Source organism: Macaca nemestrina, chromosome 19, assembly GCF_043159975.1.
Source record: "Macaca nemestrina isolate mMacNem1 chromosome 19, mMacNem.hap1, whole genome shotgun sequence".
Taxonomy (NCBI): Eukaryota; Metazoa; Chordata; class Mammalia; order Primates; family Cercopithecidae; genus Macaca; species Macaca nemestrina.
The window spans coordinates 39,800,545-39,818,283 of record NC_092143.1 but is presented as its reverse complement, the minus strand read 5'-3'; positions in this window follow the sequence as shown (position 1 = coordinate 39,818,283).

Genomic DNA, 17,739 nt, shown 5'->3' with positions numbered 1-17,739 from the left:
CTAGGAGTCTACAAGAACTAAAGTGTTACTGGGCCTGGAGTGCCCCCTAATGCACATAATATAATAATTGCAACCATTCCCCACTGGCGATGCCAAGATGTAGCAATAGTATCCCTATTATATGTTCACCCCAATTTTGCATCAACTTTCTCCTTTTGTGGTCTGGTGTTCTCAAAATTCATTCCTGCACATGTTCTTCAGGTTTGTAAATTATTAAGTTTCTTTCTGTAACTAAGCCTTTTCTTCCAGGGTCTGAGTTTTCATTTTATTCCCTGTGGCATCTTAATTATATGTTTGCACTTGGGTAGAACATGATGACAATGAGAACTGAATTCCTTTTTTAAAACACGCTACAACCTGAGTCATTACAGAGTCTTCAAGCAAGGAAGAAATGGCTTCAATGTCAGGGAAGAAAATTTGCCTCTCCTGACAGGGATGTCGTGATAGATGTGTAGGTCAGGGTACTGTGTGGGTCATAGCTTCCAATATTCCCCCATTCCAATGCCATTATTCCCTACCAATACTTTAACTTCCCTAAAGAGACCAGGTGAATTCACTGGACATTGGACAACAGACCAGGTGAATTCATTGGACATTATAACTATTTCAGAAAACTGCAGGATGAAATGCTGAGTTTGATTTTTTTTTAAACCATCTTAGCCCTGCAGCTCGAACAGATAAAAGATTATTTTAATACAGCTTTAGAGAGTTCCTGATTTTTTCTTTCACCTGTGCCTTGAATCAAGATTCTAATATTTTGAGCTTGTCATACTATTTCTTCAAGTTTCCAACACTGTTAAAAGCATCCTAACTACCTCCACTCCCAAATCCACAGTCCTTTAGTTTCTCAAGCTCTGGGGTAAAAGGGTGGAGCAAGATGGCCAAATAGAATCCTCCACCAGTCATCCTCCCTGCAGGAACATCAAATTTAACAACTATCTACATGAAAACACTTCCATAAGAACGCAAAATTAAGTGAGCAATCACAGTACCTGATTTTAACTTCATATCACTGAGAGAGGTCCTGAAGATGGTAGAAAAGACAGTATTGAATTGCTGAAGCCACCCCTTCTTTATCCCCTAGCAGCAGCCACGTGGTATGGTGTGGTGCTTCAGAGAGGGAGAGTGTAATGATTGTGAGACTTTGCATTGGAATTCAGTGCTACCCTGTCACAGTGGAAAGCAATGCCGGGCAGAGCTCAGCTGGCACCCAAAGAGAAGACATTTAGACTAGCCCTAGTCAGAAGGGAATCAACCACCTCAGCACTCAGAACTTGAGTTTTGGCCAGCCTCACCACCACAGGCTGGAGTGCTCTGGGGTCCTAAATAAACTTGAAAGACAAACTAGACCATAAAGACTGTAACTCCTAGAGAGGTCCCAATGCTGTGCTGGGCTTGGAGCCAGTGGACTTGGGGGGCACATAACCTAGTGAGAGAGACACTGGCCAAAGTAGACAAGTGCCCCTCCCCCAGCCCCTGGCAGTGCAGCTCGCAGCTCCAAAAGAGACCCCTTCCTTCCACTTGAGAGGTGAGGGAAGAGTAAAGAGGACTTTCTTCTGCAAGTTGGATACCAACTTAGGCACAGTAGGATAGGGCACTGTGTAGAGTCATAAGGCCCCTATTCCAGGCCCTAGCTTCTGGATGACATTTCTAGACACACCCTGGATCAGAAGGGAATAGTTTTCCTTGAAGGGAAGGACACAGTCCTGACAGGATTTATTACCTGGCAACTAAAGAGCCCTTGGGCCATCACTAATCAGCCGCAATAGCCAAGTAGAACATACCATAGGCTTTGTGTGAGACTCTGAGATGTGCTGGCTTCAGGTGAAACCCAGCACATTTACAGCTGTGGTGGCTATGAGGAGAGACAACTTTTACTTGAGAAAACCAGGAGGAGAGTAAAGGGGACTTTGTCTTGCAGCTTAGGTACCAGTTCATCCGCAGTGAGGTAGATCACCATGTGGGCTCTTAGGGTCTCTGATTTCAGGCCTTGGCTTTTAGATGGCATTTCTGGACCTGCTGTGGACCAGAGGGGACCCCACTGCCTTGAAGGGTGAGTCCCAGGCCAGGCAGCATTCACCACAAGCTGAATGAAAAGCCCTTAGGCCTTAAGCAAACATCGGTAGTAGCCTGGCAGTACTCCCTGTTGGCCTGTAGTGCTGGTGGCCATGGGGAGAGACTCCTCTGCCTGTGGAAAGGGGAGGAAACAACGGGAAGGACTTTGTCTTGTGGTTCAGGTATACAAGCTTAGCTGTAGTAGAATAGAGCACTAGGTAGACTTTTAAGGTTTTTGACTCTAGTCCCTGGCTCCTAGTCAGTATCTCTGTACCTGCTTGGAGCCTGGGGGAACTCCTTGTTCTAAAGGACACAAGCCTGTTTTGCTTCACCACCTGCTGATTGTAGAGATCTAAGACCTTGAGTGAACATGGGTGGTAGCCAGGTAGTGGCAATAACAGGCCTTGGGCGAGACGCAATTCTATGCTAGCTTCAAGTCTAAGCCAGTGCAGTGCTAGTGGTGATGGCCACAGGAGTGGCCTTCTGTCACCTTTCCCCCAGCTCCAGGCAGCTCAGCACATAGAGAGACTCTGTGTGTTTGAGAGAAAGTAAGGTAAGACTACAAGAGTCGCTGCTTGATAATTCAGGGTATTTGTCCGGATCCTATCAAAGACCACCAAGGTGGTATCTCTAGGAGTCTATAAGAATTAGTGTTACTGGGCTTGGGGTGCCCCCTAAGGCACCCTATATATGGCTGTAGTGGCTATATGGCTGTAGTGGCCAAAAATTTAGATCACAACACCCAAGTTCTTTCAAGTACCTGGAAAGCCTTCCCAGGAAGGACGTATACAGATAAGCCAAGACTGCGAAGACTACATACAATAAATAACTCTTTAATGACCAGATACCAACAAACATCCATAAGCATCAAGATCCTCCAGGAAAACATGACCACACGAAATGAATTAAATGAAGCACCAGGGACTAATCCCAGAGAGACAGAGCTATGTGACCTTTCAAATAGAGAATTCAATAGCTGTTTTGAGGAAACTCAATGAAATTCAAGAAAACACAGAAAAGGAATTTAGAATCCTATCAGATAAATTCAACAAAGAGATTCAAATAACTAAAAAAGTCAAGCAGAAATTCTGGAGTTGAAAAACAAAATTGGGTATCGGTCTCTTAATAGCAGAACTTATCAAGCAGAAGAAAGAATTAGTGAGCTTGAAGACCAGCTAATTGAAAATATACAGTCAGAGGAGACAAAAGAAAAAAGAATAAAAAAGAATGAAGCATGCCTACAAGATCTAGAAAATAGCCTCAAAAGGGAAAATCTAAGAGTTATTGTCCTTAAAGAGGAAGGAGAGAGAGATAGGGATAGAAAGTTTATTCAAAAGGATAGTAACAGCGAACTTCCCAAACCTTGAGAAAGATATCAATATTCAATTATGAGAAGTTTATAGAACACCAAGCACATTTAAGCCAAAGAAGACTACCTCAAGAAATTTCATAATCAAACTCCCGAACGTCAAGGATAAAGGATCCTAAAAGCAGCAAGAGAAAAGAAACAAATAACATATAATGGAGCTCCAATAACCTGGCAGCAGACTTTTCAGTGGAAACCTTACAGGCCAGAAGAGAGTGGCATGACGTATGACCTTAGCCTAGAATAGTATATCCTTCAAACATGAAGGAGAAATAAAAAGTTTCCTAGACAAACAAAAGCTGAGGGATTTCATCAACACTAGACCTGTTCTAGAAGAAAGGCTAAGAAGAGTTCTTCAGTCTGAAAAAAAGGACATTAATGAGCAATAATAAATTATCTGAAGGTACAAAACTCACTGGTAATAGTAAGGATACAGAAAATCACAGAATGTTATAACACTGTAATGGTGATGTATAAACTACTCATACCTTAAGTAGAAAGACTAAAACATGAACAATTCAAAACTAACTACAACAACTTCTGAAGACATAGACAGTACAATAAAACATAAATAGAAACCATAAAAAGTTAAAAAGCAGGGTGATAAAATATAGAGCTTTTATTAGTTCTTCTTACTTATATGTTAGTTTCTTTTTGCAATCAGTGTTAAGTTGTCATCAGTTTACAATAATGAGTTATACCATTTGCAAGCCTCATGGTAACCTCAAATCAATAAACATACAATAGATAAGCAAAAAACATTTCTTAATTTCTTCATTTGGTTTTTTATAATAGAAGCCATGTGGTTCTCTCTAGCTTTGCCTTCAATGGACACATCATTTCAAGTGACCACAGGGGATAATTTCTCTTTCTTTACTGCAGGCTGTATTTATAAGTCATCTTTTCCACAGGGCCCCATTTTCTTTTTTCCCTGAGGCCTTATTGCATTTATCCATTAAGTTTCTTAATTGTAAGCACTATAAATCAATAAAAGCTAATTTAAGTCCCCGAATAATTAACTAAAAAAACACCAGGAAGCTCATAGAATTCTTAGAAGGTTCAGGAAACCAGGCTTAGTAGTCACAGTTCAAAACAAGATGAAAGTCACATTATTGCTCTTGATAGGCCACTTGCCCCACTGATATGGGAACACTTGCTGGATGTATACTCCCTGCTGTCTTGGGAGAGTGGTTTCTGCTGTCACCAATTTCTTCGACAGCATTTCATGCTTTGTCATTAGTTCCCCATTGAAGTTCAACATGGATGCCTATGGCTGATACAACCTTGCTTACCTATCCATGCTGTAAACGGGGTGGGGTGGAGGGGTCACAGTAAATTCATATTTGGCATTTCTACCTTTCAAGTGGGAGGTGATCTCAGATTTGTTAAGAAATACTGTGGAAGGTAGTATCTGTAAAGCGCTTACACAATATCTGGACATACAGAAAGCTCTCAAAAATAGAATATATAATATGTATTATTGTTATATAATGAGTGAAGTGGTTTTATGATCATCAGGTAAAAGACAAGGATGTTAAATATTGTCTTTCTCAAAGTTTCTAATGTGACTGCCTTGTGCTTTTGGAGCTTAATTAGGATTGCTGTCTTTGGTAGATGAAAGGTAAGTTTGCTGTAGTTCATGGCACAGTGTTGTTTATGCATTCAACAAATGTTTGTTATTTCCGGTTTTTCTTCTTTAGACTATCATAAGGTATTGTGGGAAAATCAAAGGTTAATTCTCACTGCTTGTCCTCAAATTGTGTATAATCCAACGAGAGCAAAGAAAGAGATACCAGAATTTATTGAATATGTGTCAGGCACTATTGGGATGTTACACACATTATCTTAAGTATGCCCCTCAATAGCTTTATTGGAAAGTTGTTATCTCCATTTGATACGAAGTGGAGCCTCAAAAGGTTTAATGAACCTGCCCAAGGTCGTGCAAGAAGGAAAGAGAAAAGCCCAGTTTATGCCCGGAACTGGATCATGCTTAGAGGAAGGAACAAAACCTCAGAGCTAGAAGAACCAGGAGTGGAGAACTAGTACAGGATTTGAGAATTTGGCCCCAAGCCAAGAGATTCTTATATTAGCAATGTTATGGAATCTTTTTAGAGGATATTGGCAGGAAAAAACGAGTAGATTTTCTTTAAATTGTCAAAACTAGAGTAAATCCATGCCTGAAATATAGCGTGCTCCCTTTTTGACTGAAATTTTCAAAAGATGCAGATAATTCATATCAGGGTCCAGGAAAGAAAAAAAAACAAAGGCCTGGTAGGCAGTTTGAACACATCCTCTTCTCACTAGATGAACTAGCCACAGATTATGACCTTACCAGGGTCTAAGACCTTCCCAGCAGCTCATAATAACATACTATCCAATTGACTATATCTAGACATACCTGACTAGTGGATAGTTGTTCTGGCTTACATTGATTGCCTCAGGCTTGCGGATTGAACCTGCACGTGGCTGACAGTCCAGCAGCTGGTGGGATTGAGTTTGAGAAAGCTAGGTACTGGCAAAGGTTTGTAACCACAATTTCTCACTGAAGAAACTCACATGCTCTTGTCAGAGGTAGGCAAATGAATTAGATGGACTGGAGTAATTTGTGGATTTAAGCATTTTGGGGTGGTTGTGGTCACAACTGTGCTGGTTGTTACAGTGTCTGGGGAAGTGTTTGTAAGTAGTTTCTACCATGTGTGATGACTTTGATGCTCTCATAAAATCCCTTGAGAAGGTTTCCTTAAATAAGTGCACCAGAGTGACTCAGTATTTACTAGGTAGAGTTAGTTCTTATCTTTGAACCACAGATATGAGGCATGCTTCATTCTAGACAACATATGAGTGAAAAAGTTTTGATGTTTGTCTATAATAAATGAACTCAAAATCTTGAAAATTATTGCATTTTTACTAGGCAATCTATATTTTCCAAATCAACTTTTGCACCTTGCAGGAAACACCAAAACAATTTATCGAGTTGTATTTCCTAACTTTAGCCATACATATGTGTGTGTGCACATACACAGTACATGCAAATATAATATATTTATACATGTTTATAATCATCTTGATGTGTTCTTATTGAGACATAGAACTTCATCTGTACCACAGTTTTACATTCCTGGCTTAGGGTACTATTGTATGTGCATTTTAATTTGTCTGTGAAACACCATATAATATTGAGTGCAGTGTGTGTGTGCATCTTCTAGGAGGTATTATTTGTATTTTGTGCCTATATGAAATGCATATGGGATTCTAAAGAGAACATTCTTAGTCTCTAATTTCTCCTCGTTTGGGGAATTTATCAAGATAGTGCTTGCTATTGTCTACTTTGACATTGGAAGGGAGCTGGGAACAGTGTGATTTATAGTTGAAACATGTTGATTTAAATATTGATTCTGTTGTTTGCTAGTTGTATAACTTTGGGTAAAAAAAATGCAACCACTTGGAAGCTGAGTCCTTTCATTTATAAGATGAGGCTAATAATTTTTCCTCCTTAAGGTTGTTGAGAAGACTAAATGTATATGGATACTGCTTCACATAGTGTCTGGCATGTAGCAGGAATTACTATTAATATAATAAAAGGTCTGAAATGGAAGGAGTCTTAGAGTTAATAATGTTGACCAGTCTTCTCCTCCTGTAGATGAACACTCTGAAGCCCAGAGGGATGAAATAACTTAGCTGGAATTTTCACGTAACTATCAATAGAGTTGAAATGGCCTTCAAATAGCTAGATTCCCATGAAATTCCAAGGAAAAGATGTCAGTCGTATTTGTCAGTGGGCAGAAGGATCTATCTTCGCAGTAGTGCAAAATGAAAGGCACTTCTCTTTGTACTTCCTGAATTGAAAGAAAATTTGGTAATATAAGCAAAGCTTCTTAAATCAGACATCTTCTTTTGAATTTTAGAGTATATGTTTGCTACTTAATGTCTCAGCTCTGTTTCTAGGATTTCCAGTTAACAAGTCAATTTGGGAATTTTAGAAAGCCTGAGTTGATTTTTATTAAAGAATAAATGTATTGGAGTATAATTTTTACATAATGTGAAATTCACCTCTTTTAAGTGTACAATTCAGTGATTTTTAGTAAACACTATAAAGTGCTATGTATCACCACAATCCAGTTTTCGAACACTTTCATCACCTCAAGAAGATTCCTCATACCTGTTCGCGGTTTATATATGTCACTCATAAACCCTGGATGATCACCGATTTACTCTCTGCTTCTATCAATTTGCTTTTCTGGGCAGTTCATACAAATGAATTTATACAGTATGTGCCTTTTGTGGCTGGCTTGTTTCATTTAGTGTAATGAGGCTCATTTGTATAGTGGCAGGCTTATTGTTTTGCTTCTTTTTATTGCTGTATCTTGATTTACTTTTGATATCAGTTCTATTGATGTGACAGGAAAATGGGGGGCAAGAAATGATTTCATCCTCTCCAATTTTGCCACCTGGTAAGCCTGATTCTACGGAGTTGCCCACAGAGCAGCTTCCCATAGGGAATCCACCAAGGTTGAGTCCTCTGGTCCTCTTCCCAGGCTGTGGGGAGGAAATATTTACATCCTTGTCTCTGATGATTATGCCACTAAATGGTTGGAAAATTGCCCAAGTAGGAGGCAGCAGCTCAGATTCCAGCAGGTTAATAACAGCCTTGAAGTGCACATTAGTGAGGGCAGTGACACACCTGCCATTGAGCTTGGGAGTCTGGGGAAAGGAGTGAATCCTCATGGGGAGGTGATGGAATGGGTGTGTAAGTGTCACAGCTAGGGGTGACCCTGGTAGGGGGCAGGTGTGTTTTCTTGATTTGCTGGTTGTGAGAGCAAAGTAGTATGTGGTAGTTGTTCCATATGCAGGTTTGGAAATCAGGCTGAAGTGGGTTGACAGTGTGACTTTGGGCTAATTGTGAAGCCTCTTAAATCCTGGGTTTCTTGATGTATATATCCTTACCTTGTAGAGTTGTGGGAATTAAATAAGATGATGCAGACAAGATGCTTAGTAGAATCTCTGTCACCTAGAAAATGTTTAGTAGGTGTTACTATTGATTTCTCACTTCTTGACAATAGAAGTCATATGTAATCTTGTGTTTTTGTTGGCTCCCTCCTTAAGTGTCTTTAAATGAAGATTAATTATCTAGAAAGACTAAAGTACTACATTTCTAACATAATAAAAATATGCAAGGAATTAATGGAAATGGTGTTTCCTCTTGGAAATAAAATGCAATTTATTTTTCCCTTCCCTTTCCTTGCCCTCACTTTCCGTCTCTTCTTCCTTCGTTCCTCATAACTTAATTCATACTGTAATTCCAAAATTCCAATTACTAATATTTATGTTGCTTGTTACAGGTTATGAAGTTTTTTTTTTCTCCCATGGCCTTACTGCATTTAATCCTCATAGCAGTTCTGGAGAGAGCTGCCATTATTATTCCCATTTTAGATATAGAGATAGTGGGACCTGGCAAAGTCACACTGCTCAAAAATGGTGGGCACCACCTGCATCATTAGATATTGGGAATTAGAGACTGTATTAGTTTCTTAGGGCTGCTGTAACAAGTGACCACAACCAGATGGCTTAACAAACATAAATTTATTCTCTCATATTTCTCAGAGGCTGAAAGCTTGAAATCAGGGTGTTGGCAGAGTTGGCTCCTTCTGGAGATTTTGAGGCAGAATCTGTTCCTTGCCTCTCTCCCAGCTTCTGTTGATTGCTGGAAACCCGTGGCATTCTTTGACTTTTAACTGCATCCCTCCCATCTCTGCCTCTGTCTTCAAATAACATTGTTCTTTGTGTGTGTGTGTGTCTGCTATGTCTCCCCGAATATCCCTTTCCTTTTTTTAAAACAATAAAAACATCATTAGTTGGGAAGATATAAAGGAAACATTTCCATAATTGAAGGATCTCACAGATTCATTGCAAGAGTAGAAAATGGTAGAGTTGTGGGGAGGCTGAGGTGGGAGGATCACTTGAGACCAGAAGTTTGAGAACAGCCTGGGCAACACAGAGAGACCCCGTCTCTATGAAAAATTTAAACAAATTAGCTCAGTGTGGTGGTGCATGCCTGTAGTCCTAGATACTCAGGAGGATGAGGCAAGAGGATCACTTGAGCCCAGGAGTTCAAGGATGCAGTGGGCTGTAATCACGCCACTATATTCCAGCCTGGGTGACAGAGTGAAACCCTGTCTCAAAATGAAAGAAAATGGCAGTTGCCAAGCACTGCAGAAGTTTTCAGTGACTTGGCTTATAAACCACTGAGTAGTGACCTTTGGTGAGGGAGAATCAGAAGGGCTGGAAAGGACAGATTGGCACATGGAGATGCTGGAGCTTGTATTTGGCTTCCTTAAATAAGAACAAAATTTGACCTCCCAAGGCCAAATCCTTTGAACACAGAAGATGGCAGTAGCTGTCTGATGAAGTGAGGGGCAAAAGATAAAGGCCAACACAGATGTAAAGGCAAAACTCCAATCAAATATCATCTAAAGAAGGGTATATGAAATGAATAGGGAAAGAATATTAAGTAGTAGCATTTTATAGGAATGCTTGGTAGAAAACCTTAAAAAGTGAATAGGCTGAGTGGCAACAGAGAGGGAAGATGGAAGTCAGATTGCCCCTCTATTGTTGAATGGGAAATCCAGGGAATAAAATGCGTCTGGGAAACTTTATAAAGAAAGTAGTGCTAGGTAAACTTTTTGTTTTGTTTTTGAGTAAAGTGAAAGCAAGTTTATTAAGAAAGTAAAGAAATAAAGAATGGCTAGGCTCCATAGGCAGAGTCTATGGGTTGCCCATTTTTATGGTTATTTATTGATTATATGCTAATGAGGAGTGGATTATTTATGACTCCCCTTTTTAGACTGTATAGGGTAACTTCCTGACATTGCCATGGTATCTGTAAACTGTCACGATGCTGGTGTGAGTGTAGCAGTGAGGACGACCAGAGATCACTCTCATTGCCATCTTGGTTTTGGTGGGTTTTGGCTGACTTCTTTACTGCAACCTGCTTTATCAGCAAGGTCTTTATAAACTATATCTTGTGATGACCTCCTGTCTCATCTTGTGATTAAGAATGCTTTAACCTCTTGTGAATGCAGCCCGATAGGTCTCAGCCTTGTTTTACCAAGCCCCTCCTCAAGATGGAGTTGTTCTAGTTGAAACACCTCTGATATTTCCCCCCTTCCTTTTATAAGAGAACCCTTAATCCTAAGGGTTGTAGAGAAACAAAGATCCATCTTCTGTAACTTCTTGAGGTTGAATAGGGGTGATGATGTTCCTGCCTATGAGGGTCTCTTGTATTTCAGGTAAAGAGAAGCACAGTCAGAAAACATCGGTATGGTGAGGGCCACTCAACTCTTGAGTCCCTACAAAAGGTAATATATGGAAGATGAATAAGTGTTTAATTTAAGAAAACATCCAGTAAGATTACCCTGCTCTTTAGTTCTGTGAGAAGAATACATAAGGCTCGCTGGATCCCAGGGAAACTTTCTAAGGGAGCAGGGACTATATCTGCCATGTTTATGGCTGTGTTTCTCATGTAGGATAGTGTCAGAAATTTGCAACTGCTCAGTAAAGGTTTTAAGCAGAGAAGATAAAGAGAAATTCAGAGGTTCTAGCACACCCTGGAGGTAGGAAGCAGCAGGGTGGGTTAGTGTGCAGTTGGACCTCTACCATACGTGGGTTGGAGGATACTCTTCATCTGGGCCTGAACTCCCAATCAGCACACTCAAATCTGCCAAGAGTGCTGGACAGGGGCTAGCCTGCTTCATCTTTGCTGGTCACGGCAAAATTCCAGAGCTGCTCCATTTGACTTGTTTTCAGCACATAGATCTGTCTGCACTGGATACTTAGTTGCCAGCTCTGCTTCTCTTTCTCCCATCTGCCCACATGTTGCCCTTTGCATTAGACTCATGGGTTGCTTCCCAGCTGGGATTTTACCTCCCTCTACTCTGCTTCAGCCATGCATCCTTAAGATTCTTGAACCTACTCAGGCTACAGACACCATAGCTCGATAGTATCTTTAGCTGGATATCCTTGGACATGAGTGGGATCTAGGAAAATATGGAATATTTACATAGATATAAATACAAGCCCATATAGTAGAAGGTTAGACACATGAACTAGTTTTAAAGGGAAGAAAAAATAGGAAGCCATTGAGTTTTGTTTTGGGAAAATTAGTCTGTGTGTTTAAAAGATCAGTATTCATTAGTAGGGTTTTCTATTTGTCATCTCTTTCATATTGAAATAATGCGTTATCATTGATATCCAAAATGTAATCCTTAAGAGCACCACAGGACTTGAGTTTTTTTTTTTTTTCAAATGACTACTACATAGCAAATTATTCATTTAATAATTTTAATACATCTGAAATGTGCCAGGCTTCACACAAGTGAATACAGAGGTAGGGACATGGATTTGTATTCCTTCTCTCCCACAGAATCCAATAGATTGTGGAGACTCACAAACTGTGTATGCCGAACTAAAATATAAAACAAAACCATGGAAAAGGAGGGTAGAGAGATCATTCCCAGTGGGAGATTATGAAGCTGAGTTTAAATCTAGCTGCACTGTGGCTTGCCAAGTGGGTTGGCCCAAAGGGTGTTTGAGCAGGGAGGCGGGTTCTATTGTCTAGAATTTTAGATCAAAACCTGCTTTCTGCCCGGCCCACGAGTATGGCTTGCAGTGGGAGTGCCTGCCTGTACCTCCAGACAACTGCTTTTCCAATTTGCCTATATGATCAGTGGAAGCATGCAGTTGGCTCTTCCATAATTAACCTAGCTGGTGGCTCCTCAAGTCACCCCTGCCAGCAAAAGGCTTCATCAGCAAAAGCTCAATAGCACATGCCCCTTTGTCATCCCCGTCCATGCAGAAGGTCTTGTTTATAAACTGTCACACATCTCCGATGGAAATTTCTCTCATCTAAAAGCAAGGAGGAGAAGGGCCTTTTGCAGATTTTCAATCACTGAAACCACAAAATGAGACTTGGAAGACACTCATTAAGCTGTGTAATTTGTCCCCAGGGCCCATCTCAGGGTTTCTTCCTGTACATTTGTTCCTTCTCTGCTTGCTGAGCTCCAAGAGGTGAAAACCCAGAGCTCTTTCTGTCTCTGGTGTTTCCTCCTTCTCATTTCCTTTTTTCTTTGGCCCTTTAGGCATTTACTTTGTTTCTTCCTTTCTTTCCTTTTTTCCTTTCCTTTCTTTCAATAGTGTCTTGCCTTGTCACCTAGGCTAGAATACCATGATGCAATCAGGGCTCACTGCACCCTGAAATTCCTGGGCTCACGTGATCCTCCCAACTCACCTTCCCAAGTAGCTGGGATTACAGGTACGTGCCATCATACCCAGCTAATTTTTAAAAATCGTCATAGAGTCAAGGTCTCATTGCATTGCCCAGGCTGGTCTTGAACTCCTGCGCTCAAGTAATCTTCCTTGCTTTGGCCTTCCAAAGTGCTGAGATTACAGGTGTGAACCACTACACCTGGCCTTAATTCATTTCTATAGCACATGTGGAATATCTATTATTTGTTCAGCAGTTACGAAGATGAGCTAAGGCACAGTGCTTGTTCTCAGACTGATCACATTATTTGGCATGAGGCAGAAGTGTCTTTTTCTTTCCTTCTAGTACTACTGATATTTGGAAGGTCAAGAATATTACTTTTACAAATAAGCCTCTACCATCCAAAGGCTACAATACTTACATAGATTTATAGTATTTGCATATATGTCCTTTAAAAAATCTTTTTCAAAACTATAAATAAAATATAATAAAACATAAGCTTTGGAATCAGAGCGATCTCAAGTTAAGCCATAAGGCCTGTATTTATTACTTGTGTGACCTTGACCTCTTTCAGCCTCATCTCCTTTAAGTATAAGATGATGGGGCTGTTGTGAGGATTCAACTAAAATAGCAACGTTAAGAAGCAAGGTAGGTGCTCAGGAGTTGTCTGTTCTCATCCCCCTCCTAGAGAAAGGAATGCTGTTTTGTTCATTTTGTTGTCTTTTTATTGCCTTCAGTCAAGCCTTACACATGAAAGATGCAGAATATAGTCCTTGTTGATTAAAACATATGAGTAAATTGATGAATGAACAGTAATTAAAGTCTGTCTCCTTTGAGGGCAGGATAAAAGGAGAAGTATAATCAGGCACAGGAACACGGGTAGAATGCAACACTAAAGGAAGGCTTTATACTGTGAGGTCTTGCAAGCCACACCACTGCATATGAACTTGAAGCGCACTGAGTCTGGAGGATCCAGATCTGGAATGATGACATAGCACTGTTCCTCTGGCTACCAAAGGGCCATTCAGAGCCTTCTAGGACAAGATCTATTAAGCCGTGAAGCGGGCAATTTGACATCAAGCCCTTGTCTAGGGCTACAGCTCCTTTGATCTGCTCCCTGGATGCCTCCCACATCTTCCTGGTTAACCTCACTGCTCTTTGCATTGTATCTCTTCTTTTAGGATGTCCTTAAACCCAGGCAAGAGTGGCATCTACCATAGGAACTGCACATGAGACAGATCCACAAGTTACAAACACGCAAAAAAAAAAAAAAAGTAAATATTTTAAAGACATCTGCTTACTTCTGACATTAAGGGTCCAGCATGACCTATAATTCTAAACACCTACTGTTTTGATGATCACTGTTCAGGCCCTAGGAGAAAAGTATCTCTACATCTCTTGTACTGTATCTTTAAAACAAAGGGGACTGCAAAGGAATATTTGCAGGTTTATTAGTTGTGATATACCTGGTGTCATAGACAAATTCTGTTTTGGCATGCCAGAAGGATTTGAGTGGAGGTGCTTAGGTAAGAGAAAAGATAAATTAATTTGTCAAATCCTTTCTCTCAGACAGCATGAATGTAATAAATTTTTGCATAATGAACTATCATTTCCCAAGAGTGTCAAGCATCCCTTTTCTCCTCCTCCTGTTCTAATCTTTAGATCCAGAAGTATTCAAGGATTAACACATTTTCTTCAGTTACACACAATGGAAAAGGAATACTCTCAATATTGAACAATTTATACTTTAAAGTTAATTTACATATAATGTGTATAAAGCTGGATAGCAATTCTTTACATTATTCTATGGGTCTAAACATTGCTTTAAGTGACAGTGAAAATCATGATGAAAGTCACAGTGAGTGTGTATTGACATGAAAATATTTTATAGTATATTTGTCATGTGATTTATCCCTTTGGACTGTATAATATTAAACATGATTTGAACAATTCATCATTCGATTCCAAATCTAGGCATTGCTTTGAAATAGGAAATTTCAGTTACCAAGTACAAGGTTAGCACCTCATGACCCTGAGAGTGGCTGCTGCCTTAAATTTTGTACCCAAGGTGCCTTATTACCTCATCCTAGTCCTAGTCCTGCTTTACAGGGCCAGCTAGTAAATATTTCCTCCTTTACAGGCCACACAGTTCCATCAAAACTACTCAGTTCTGCCAATGTAGCACAGAAGCACCCACAGACAATACATAAATGAATGGGCATGCCTGTGTTCCAATAAAACTTCGTTTTTCAAAAACAGGCAACTGGCCTGATTTGGCCCCAAGTGATAGTTTGCTGTCCCCTGGCGTAAACAAAAAGTTAATTCTTTTTCATGCCACCTATCCATTGTGGATCACTGTGGTTTATTCTCCACATTTGTTTCTGAAACCCAAGTGGATAGAGCTGTGGTTGATGTTGTGCAAGAGAAAGAAAGAGCTTTTCACTTGCCTTAGCAATTAAGGGCTCAGAGACAGAAGAGACACGTTATTTTAGCTCATGATTCATTGGCTAGAATTAGTCATAGGACCACACCTAATCACAAAGGGGCCATGAGAGCTATCATAAGGGTTCAAATTAGGTGTTGAAAGAATACAGTGGGCCAGGCGCAGTGGCTCACACCTGTAATCCCAGCACTTTGGAAACCGAGACGGGTGGATTACTTTAGGTCAGGAGTTCGAGATCAGCCTGGCCAACATTGTGAAACCCCGTCTCTACTAAAAGTACAAAAATATTAGCTGGGCATGGTGGCGGGCCCCTGTAATCCCAGCCACCTGGGAGGCTAAGGCAGGAGAATCACTTGAACCCAGGAAGTGGAGGTTGTAGTCAATTGAGATCACGCTACTGCACTACAGCCTGGGCAACAGAGTAAGACTCCATCTCAACAAAACAAAACAAAACAAAAAAGGCTGGGCGCGGTGGCTCATGCCTGTAATCCCAGCATTTTGGGAGGCCAAGGCTGGCAGATCACGAGGTCAGGAGATAGAAACTATCCTGGCTAACATGGTGAAACCCCATCTCTACTAAAAATAAAAAAAAAGTAGCTGGGCGTCGTGGCCGACACCTGTAGTCTCAGCTACTTGGGAAGCTGAGGCAGGAGAATGGCGTGAACCGGGGAGACGGAGCTTGCAGTGAGCTGAGATCGCACCACTGCACTCCAGCCTGGGCGAGAGAGAGTGAGACTCCATCTCAAAAAAAAAAAAAAAAAAAAAAAAAGACAAGAAAGAAAGAAAGAATAGTATGGAAGAAGGTATAAAATCTGATTAGTGAGTTTACAGAAGTGGTATTTGTTCTGGGCTTCCAAATATGAATGTGTTCCACAGATCTATTTTGATATTAATTTAGCATAGATAGTAGAATTTGTTTACTAGATGTTTTAATTAGAGTTAATAAAAGGTATATTTCCATGTTTTTATTTATTTATTTTTTTCACTTTTAGTTTCAGGGGTATATGTGCAGATTTGCTGCATAGGTAAATTGCATGTCACAGGGGTTTTGTGGACAGATTATTTTGCCACCCAGGTAGTAACCATGGTACCCCATAAGGTAATTTTTCCAACTTCCCTCTTCTCCCTCTCTCCACCTTCAAGTAGGCCCTGGTGTCTGTTGTTTCCTTCTTTGTATCCATCCGTATTTACTCAGTATTTAGTTCCTGCTTATAAGTGAGAACGTGAGGTATTTAGTTTTCTGTTTCTATGTTAGTTCAGTTAGGATAAATGATCTCCAGATCTAGCTGCAAAGGATGTGATCTTGTTCTTTTTTATGGCTGCATAGTATTCTGTGGTGTATATGTACTGCATTTTTTAAATCTAGTCTATCATTGATGGGTTTAGGTTGATTCCACGTCTTTGCTATTGCAAATAGTGCTGCAATGGAGGGTGTTTATGGTAGAGTGATTTATATTATTTTGGGTTTATACCCAATAATGGGATTTCTGGGTCAAATGGTAGTTCTGCTTTGAGTTTTTTGAAAAATTGCCAAAATGCTTTCGCCAATGGCTGAACTACTTTACTTTTCCACCAGTGGTGTATAAGCATTCCCTTTTCTCTGCAACCTTGCCATCATCTATTATTTTTTTGACTTTTCAATAATAGCCGTTCTGACTAGTGTGAGAAGGTATCTCACTGTGGTTGTGATTTGTATTTCTCTAATGATAAGTGATGTTGAGCATTTTTAAAATATAATAGTTGGCCACATGTATGTCTTGTTTAGAGAAGTGTCTGCTCATGTCCTTTGCCTCCTTTTTAATGGGGTTTTTTTTTTTCTTATTTGTTTAATTTCCCGTGGATTCTGGATATTAGACCTTTGTCAGAGGTAAGTTTGCAAATATTTTCTCCTGTTCTGCAGGTTGTCTGTTTATTCTGTTGATAGTTTCTTTCAATGTGCAGAAACTCCATGATTTTACTTATAAGCTATGTTTTTTTAATCCTAAATTGGTTTTATGTAGACAGAAAATATTTGGGTGTTGCATATCTATTCATTTTGAAAATTTGTCTTCTAACTCTGTTATAACATTTAAAGTAACTATTAAAATGGATGATAGATTATCTCGCTAGCTGTTTTCTATTTGTTCCATCTTGAGGATTTTTTGTTCTCTTTTCTTTTGCCTGTTTTTGGATTGTTTTTTATAACCCTTTAATTTTCATTATTAGCTTATAATTCATACCTATTTCGAAAAATTTTGCTGTTTTTTCCTGGGGTTTGTAGCATATCAATTTAATTATTTGTGTCCTATATTCAAGTATTATTATAGTACTTCACATATATAATAACCTTAACTTGTTTCCAATTGCCCACTTTTAAAGTTTTTGCTATTCTTATGATGCATTTTATTTTCATATATTCCATATATCCAAAGCACATTGCTTTATTTTGCCTTAGTCAATTATCCTTTAGAGTGATTAAAAGTAGGGAAAAGTTTCGTTAAAAATATTTACAGTTTTTTTCTATTATAAATAAATCAGAGTCTCTGTAGAATAGATATCCTAATAATAAATTCTCTAAAATTGGCCAGGCACGGTGGTTCACGCCTGTAACCCCAGCACTTTGGGAGGCCGAGGCAG